An 8,349-nucleotide genomic window follows, 5' to 3' on the forward strand; every position below is an offset into this window, starting at 1 on the left:
CTCCACTCCAGCTCCAACTTCCTAGCCAAGCCTGATTTAACAGCCTAGAGGCTCAGAAATAATAATAATAATGACCACCATCATCACTATTATTAGAAGTGCATTGAGCACTTATTATGTGCCTGACTGAACACACTGCATGCAGTCTTAGTCAATACCTACATCCAAGTCAAGTATTATTGCATGCCATTTTGCAGAGAAGGAAACTGAGGCTTAGAGAAATTCAATCACTTGCCCAACTCAAATAGCCGATAAGTAAGAGGCAGAGCTGGGATTTGAACCCAAGTCTATTCTGATTCCAGACAGTGCACTGTATGTCACTGCCCTCTCCCGTCGCCCTGTGGGCCGTGCCCTGTGTTCAGCAGTCTTCCCCTAGATGCCTGCTCTGCCCTTTGCCCCTTGACCTAAGACGATGGATATGACTTCAACCTAGAGAATGAGCTCTCACCATCAGAGCTGGTGGCCCTGACTCAGAGGAAATGCCTGTTTCCTACTCCCTAAAGGTGCAGGGACAGCCAGCTGTTGCCCCAGGAGAATGCCAGGGGTGGGCCATCCACCTCCCGGCTGCTTCCCTCAGACATCAGACCAAAAGCTGACAATCCTTTCCAGCCATAAAGTTTGATTTGAATAGAACATTTCTTCTCCATCCTTGGGCATTCACAGTTCATTTATTTGGTACTCTGAAGCCTGAACAATCAGTTCTTTAGATCACAGCTAGGTAGAAGAGGGGGCGTTAAACTATTTGAAATTCAAGCAGGCAACTGTATTTTTTCAAAGCTGAGAAGTGTCCTTCATGCTTCAAAAGAATAAACAAGTCCCCAGCTCTGAGCTGTGCCGAGTTTCAGCTGCCAGAGGAGATCCACAGGCAGGAAAAGGGAAGAGCACAGCTCCGTGTTTCACCAGCCACATCCCATGTCCCACCGTCCACCTCCCTCCCTCGCTCGTTGGTGGCTTGGTGATACTTGGAGGCATAGGCGTGGTGAGTTGGTTGGTTGGTTTCCCATATAAAACAGTTGCTAATGTCAAATAGAGCTATCCTTCCTATTGCGATGTCTGTATTTTGACCAGGACTGCCAATCTTTGTGTGGACACTGTGGACACACAGGAGACAGTCCCTAACAGAAGGACAACAGCCTTTCCTGAGCTGACCCCAGACATGGCCAAGGTCCTGAAGGTTGAGCTCAACACTTATTTTCTTTTCTCATCTGGTTTGCCTCATTACCTGGTTTTCAGGTAAGTCTCTAAAAGGAGTCCTTTCTTCCCTTGTACCTGCCCAAACCCTTCCACTGTTGGAGCCACTCTGCCAAGGCAGGGACTAGAGTCCCTGGATTCAGCCAGCGGGGCTTCCAAGTCAGGTAAGCATGTCCAAGCCCCACATGGTCCTGATATAGTGTGGTAAGAGAGGCCGCAGCCCAGTTCCACGGGGGAGGATGGCAGAGATAAAGAAGGTGAAAGGGGACTGGGCACCTCTTCCTGCTGATCAGAAATAAACACTACAAGATCAGCAGGAACAGGATATTTACATGACCCTTAATGTGCCCCAACAGATTGCTTTTTCCTGGCCAGTGGGAAAATTGTGACTTACATAGTGGAGAAACCAGACCACCTCTTAACAGGGTGATCAAAATGAACATCCAGGCAGATAGACGTCAGGGGCTTCTGGCAGTGATACCCTGAGAAGCACACAGTGTCACTCATAATATTCCAGCTGAGAATGCATAACTCCAATTCAGTCAGGAGGAGCCATCAGACACACCTAGATCGAGCACCAGAATATAAAATAAGTGCTCTGTATTCTTCAAAATTTCATTGCCACGAAGGCAAAGAAAGGCAGGGTGCTGTTTCAGATTAGAGGAGAGTAAAAAGATAGGACAGCCAAATACGGCACAGGACCTCGGCCTGGAGCTTGTACTAGAGGAAAAAGAAGACTATGAAGACCGTTACCATGTCAATTGACAGACTTGCAATATGATCAGTAATTAAAGTATCATATCAGACTGAATATATGTATGTATATGCATGGCTGGGATATTGTGCTGTACGCCAGAAATTGACACACTGTAATTGACTGTACTTCAATAAAAAAAATAAAAAATAATAAAAATAAATAAAGTATCATATCGATGTTAAATTTCCTGAAATTTCATTTCATAATTGTGGTTATGTAAGGGAATATCCTTGGTTCTTTGGAAATACTGAAGTGTTAAGGGGTACACTTAAGGAGTGTGATATCTTCAATCCATTCTCAAATGGTTCAGAAATCATAATATGTATCCTAGAATTATATGTGTATATCCATATCTCTATCTATCTATCTATCTATCCATCTATCTATCTATGGAGAGAGAAAATAAACTTGGCAAAATACAAAAAAAAAATTGTGATTCTAGGTGAAAAATATTTAATAGCTTTTGTATTATCCTTGCAGCTTCTCTGTTAATTTGAAATTATTTTTTAAAACATCATGGGGTTCCAGAGGGAGGAAAAGCTGAATCTCTGACATCCAGGGACTTTTCTTCTCCTTCCTCTTAGAGTGACTGAAGTGGCAAAACTCATTCTATGACTTCTCTCTTTTGAAGGACTTTTTTGTGGGTTGGTTCATTTCCCTTTTGGCAATGGCCAGGAAGACACTTGAGCCCTCTTATTTTTATTTATTTATTAATTTATTTTTGAGTAGACTGCTAGGGATTGAACCCAGGACTTCGTGCATGCTAGGCATACACTCTACCATTGAGCTACACCCTCATTATCACTGGGGCCACCCCCAAGCCTGGCTGTAAGGGCTGGGCCAGCCAGGAAACAGGGCGGCACTGGCTCACCCCCTGGCCTTTCCAGGGATTCTGAGCCTCTGGGACCCTCATTGGAGAGTGAGGAGGAAGACAGGCTGTTATGCCCTTTCCGAAAAGCCTCGCATGATTCCTCCCTCTTCAGTCTGGTCCAGCACCCCACCCCCCATTGTCTGGAATGGGCCAGGAATCAGCAGAACCGGAACCAGGAACCACCTTTTTAATTTCCTGCCTGTCAGAGGCACTCAGAAGATATTGTCAAGTGCTCCCCACTGAATTTGTGACATAAATGACTGCTGTCTTTTCTGAAGAGGCAATGTGTGTAGTGGTTAAGGATCCCAACGCTCAATTCAGACTGCCTAGACCTGACACTGCTGGCAAGTGACTTGCTGGTCACTTCACCTGCAGCAAGCCTTTTTGCCTCCATGAGCCTCAGTTTTCCTCCTCTGTCAAATGGGGACAACATGCGACCTCATAGGCTCCTTGAAACTACTGAATGGGATAGGTACCTCATGTAAAGAGTCGGCCAGTGCTAAACACTCAATAAATGTTCATTGTTAGTATTATTATAAACCACAGGTCCTGCCCTCCCAGAGTTTGACAGTTGGCCAAGAAAAGCATGAATTTGAGAAGCAATATCAGAGAAGCCTGATAACTACTGGGTTAGGGGAAGCAGACATAATTTCTATCTGCTATGAAAGCACAGAGTAGGGGCATCTCTCAGGATAGGGTGGAGGACAGTCAAGGAAGTTTTTTCCAGAGGCAACAGCATTTAACACCAATATAAACTGAGCAGCTGCTCTGTGCCAGACACTGTTCCAGTCCCTGTGAACACCACAAAATAGAGTCTCTGTTCTCATAGAACTTCCATTCCAGTGGGGAGGCAGACTCTCTCACAAACTGACAAATAAATGCATAATATGTCAGGTGGTGATGTGCTACGATGAAAAAAATGAAATAGGTTAAGGGGACAGAAAGTTTACCCATCTATGAAGTGGGTACACTACAGAAACCTAACTCAAACTCTAGTGACAAGGATTAAGTGAATATTGCATAGAAAGTTTTTAGTAGCCCAATGTCTGATAAGAAGTGTTAGATACTGTACAGCTTTGCAGATACTCAAGAATTGTTTATTGATCTGCATGGATTATTTCATTTATCTAACAAGAATTTTTTGAGAATGTTTTAATATGTCCCAGGCCCTGAGTGAACATCAGGACATCACCCAGCCACAGTGTTCAAGCAGCATCTTACAGTCTAGTGGGGGAGACAGATAAGCAGGCTATCCCAAATATCATGTGATAAGAACCAAGAGTTAGCCAGTGTTCACAATGTACCAGGCACTATTTTCAGCATTTTATCTGCATTAAGTCATATAATCTTTACAACAACTCTGAGCTCAGCACTGTTTCACAAATGAAGAAACTGAGGGTCAGAGAGATTAAGTACTTAGCTCAGAACTACCCAGTCAGTGTAAAAGTGGCATAGCTAGAATTCTGCACTAGGGAATCCCAGTGTGTTATGGAAGCCCAGAGAGGGCCCCTGACAGGATGGATCAAGGAGGGCTTCCTGGAGGAGGTCCCACCTAAGATGAGTTTGCATGTTCAGTAGATATTAGCTGGACAGATGGACCGCTCAGGTGAAGGGAAGAGCTTGTGCCTGGGCCTGAGGTGAGAGAAGATAGGCCCTTTTGGCACCTGGCCATCAGCCCGATATCGGAGAGCAGAGAGGATGAAGCTGAACAGAAGGACAGGGCCTGTTGAGGGGGGCCTTGTACCACCCTAGGAAATGTGGCCTTTCTCTCAGGTGTGGAGGTGCAGTGAGGAGCCCTCCAGGTTGAGAAGGGGAAGAAACCTCATTAATGCAAACACTTTGTAGAGAAGGAATACAAAGTGGGGCAGGCAGTGGGGCATCTTCCCAGTTCTGCTTCCTGAGCTGCCTGGCACCCACTTCTGTGGAATCAGCCATTTGGCTGGGAGACAAGGCAAGTCTGCCTTCCAGTCGGACCCAAGGTCTCTCCAAAAGGGATGTCTCTTGAAAAGCCATAACAGTGAAGGGGAGGGGGGGTCCCAGAGATGGATCCCAAGAATGGCAACCATGGGACCCAGTGGGAATTTGGGACTTGGATCTGGTTCTTCTTGACTTGAAAAAAAAAAAAAAACCACAAAACTTTGTTGAGAGGTTATGCAAGCATATGGTAAGATAAATAAATCATAATTCAAGCAGTCCCAGGGAGCCTGCAGCATGAAGGCAAGCCCTCCTTCCTCAGTCTCTCATCTCCCCTCCCCCAGGCTTCATACAGCATTTTCCTGGGTTGCCTTCCAAAGACAGTCTATGCACATGTGCATAGACTTATGTAGATACACTCCATTGAGGAATTTTAATAATGAATTTTAATGTTCTTTGGGGGCAGTGGGTGGGGGGAGTCCATTAAAAAGTAAAATATGTTCGTTGTATTGAAGATTGGGAGGGGGGAAAAAGCATAAAAAAACAGAACAAAGCACTAAGCTGCAAAGGCAATCACTGCTAACATTTCCAACCCAGGATATAAGAAAAACAAATAACCTCTGAATGACATAGTAAAAAGCTGCTTTGTATTCTTTGCCAGGTTCCATCTGCCTCCTCCTAATGGCATGATATTTGAAATAACGAAAATTATTCCTATTTCAAAAGAGAGAATGGAAACGTGCAGAACTCAGGTCCTAGGAAGGAATATCTCCCACCTCCAGGTTCCCTTTCATATCCGTTCCCCCACCTTCTCTCAGGTCTCAGGAGAGGGCCAACTCCTTGCCCACCAGAGATTAAACTCAGCTTCCCAAGCCTTTGTCTGCCAGATGCAGGTCCCCCTGCTGCGGCCGCCACCAGATGCAGTGACTAATGGAATGACATACTGGCCTGATGGAACCTCCCCCACCCCCTACCCAGCTGCTGCTCTCCCCCTGCTGGGATGGGGACCCGGTGAGGGAGCTACAGGGCAGGTTGAAAGCACAGGCTCTGGGGTCAGACTGCCTGGATTTGTAGCCCAGGTCAGCCCTTGCCAGCTGTGTGACCTTAGGCAAATTACTTAATGGCTCAGTGTCTCACTTTCCCCATCTGTAGAATAGGGTAGCAACAATACTTCCCCATAGAGCTGTCATGAGGATTAAATGCCCAGGAAGTATGGAGACACAGTAAGCTCTCAGCAATGTTAGCTGTTATTCTGGTCCTCTCTGCCTGGAGGTGAGGTGGGGAGGAGCGAGTTCTGTGCTCTGAGGGCCCTGTCTCACATTCCCTCATCCTGCCCGCAGGCTACTCTGCCCACAAGCCCCAGCTTCCCCAAGGCCCACAGATCTTCCCTCACTGCTGTCCCCTCTGACCCTCTTCCTAGGCTTTCCCAACTGAGGAAATTTTTCCCATATTTCAGGATTCAGAGGCAAAGCCTCCAGGGATCCTCCCAGAAACGCACCTCCGCCCTCAGTCCAAATAAACCTCTCCCTCTGCTGGGTCTGGCACCACCGGACACTGGATGAACATGCTGTATTGAAATTATTTGTGTAACCCAGGGGTCTCTCAGGTCCTCCAGCTAACAAGAGTCACTGGTCCTTCAAAGTTGCATCCACAAGCCCCTTATGCCTTCCCAACAGAGTTCTCTCCTAGCCAGTCCCCCTATTCTGGGAAACCTTGCCCCAATTTCAGTTTCAAGAGGTGGAGCCAGAGGCCAATCCAATCAGCTCCTGGCATTGTCTTGGTACTGTTATTGGTCCAGGGATGACCACATGACACAGCGTGCCCAATCAGACTGAAAGGAAGGCTTTAACTGTCTGGTTTTGGGACACTGCCTCTTTGCTGGGGAGGAGTGAGGATGCGTGATGCCCCAGGTGTTGCTGGCAGCCACCTTGACACCAAGAGTGTAGCTACCCTTGGATTGAAGCCAGTGTGCAGAGCAGGAGACAGAAAGCTTCTAGCTCCTTATGTCATCACTGAACCACTGAATCAATCAGTCCTGAGGCCATGAAAGCCCAGGGAGTTTCTGTTGGTGAAATAATAAATTCCCTTAATGTTTAAGCCAATTGAGTCAGGTGTTCGCATTTTCACTGATCATAACACAAGAGCTCACATTTAATTTACTGAGCACTTACTTTGTGCCAGGCTCTGTTCTGAGAGCTTCACGTGCATAAATCCATTAAACACTCACAACTACCTTAATAGGTAGATGTGATCTGTGTCATAGTTAATAGTGCATTTTCTGGAGTGAGACCTGGGTTTTCAAATCTCTGCTACTTATTGTATAAACTTAATCATCTGCTTAACCTTCTTTTGCCTCATTTTTCTCATCTGAAAATGTAACCTATTTCATAGGATTGCAGTAAGGATTTAAGTAGGATAGTCCACATAAGATATACATATATCAGTGCCTAGCACATAGTAGGTGCTGAAAAAAATTAGTCTTTATGTTATTATTCTCACTTTATAGACAAAATCAAGGCTCAGAGAGTCTGGGACAGGCCCTAAGGCTGCACATGCAGGTAAGTGTGTCAAACCTGCATAATCTAGCCCCGAAGTCTGCAGTCTTAACCACATGGCTCGAAGCCCCGGTACTGGCCTGGTGAGAAGCCCAGATGTGCAGGTTACTTGCAGCCTGTCTCACCAGCCTTATGGGGCCCTGTCTACTGACTGCTCAGTCTCCAGACACCTTTAGTGTCCCGTGTGTGCTTTCCACACCCCCAGTCCCACTCCTGGAACACCACCCCATCCTTCCCACCCTCACAATTTACAACTGCCGCAAGTTTGGGATGTGGCAGGTGGTCAGGGAAGTTTGGTGGTGACAGTGAATGGAGCCACCACAAAGCAAATGAAGTTTGAATATTAAATAATATCCTTCTTCTTAAAAGTTCAGCAAACGTTTCCACCCAGGAACTTCCAGACTCTAGACTTCTTTTGCTTCTTTCTTCCAGCTGCACTTCCCTGCTCTCATCCCCTCTTTCTCTTTTCAAGTCTCAAGTCTCCCCTTATCTCCCGACCCAAGGCCTCCCTCCACTCTCCAGGCCTACAGGCTGTGGCCAGTGACAGGGCGGTGCCTTTCATGCCCAAGGTGGCCATTACCGTTTTTGGCCGTGCAAAGACTCTCATCTACCTGGAGAAGTGCCGTAGGCAGGTTTTAATCGAACACATGTTTCCTCCCCCAGTAGTCTGGGGGCATCTTGAGGCTCTGGGTTGAAGGGATGCAGGCCTTCGACTCCAGGGCCCAGCCTCATTCCAGTGAGGGTCCGAGAAAGCAAGGATGAATTTAATGCCCTCCTTGCCCTTCCCTGTTGGCTGCTCGCCCCACCTCCCAGTGAGTCAGCACTGAAGCCAGGCCTCTCAGCCTTTCCTGTTCTCTCCTTGAGCTCGGAAGAACAGCCAGATGCGGGCTGCACAGGGCCGTTTCTGGACTTGGCAGAGTGGCAGGTGTTGGCAAGCTGTCCCCCAGAGCCTGAGACCATTGCTCAGTTCCCCACACCCCACGGCCAGCCCCCGCCTCTCACCCTAAGGATGGGGGAAGCCTATCCCAGGGGACGCCTAATGGACACCATGCACTTCAGCT

This window comes from Camelus dromedarius, chromosome 14, assembly GCF_036321535.1.
Source record: "Camelus dromedarius isolate mCamDro1 chromosome 14, mCamDro1.pat, whole genome shotgun sequence".
NCBI classification, from domain to species: Eukaryota; Metazoa; Chordata; class Mammalia; order Artiodactyla; family Camelidae; genus Camelus; species Camelus dromedarius.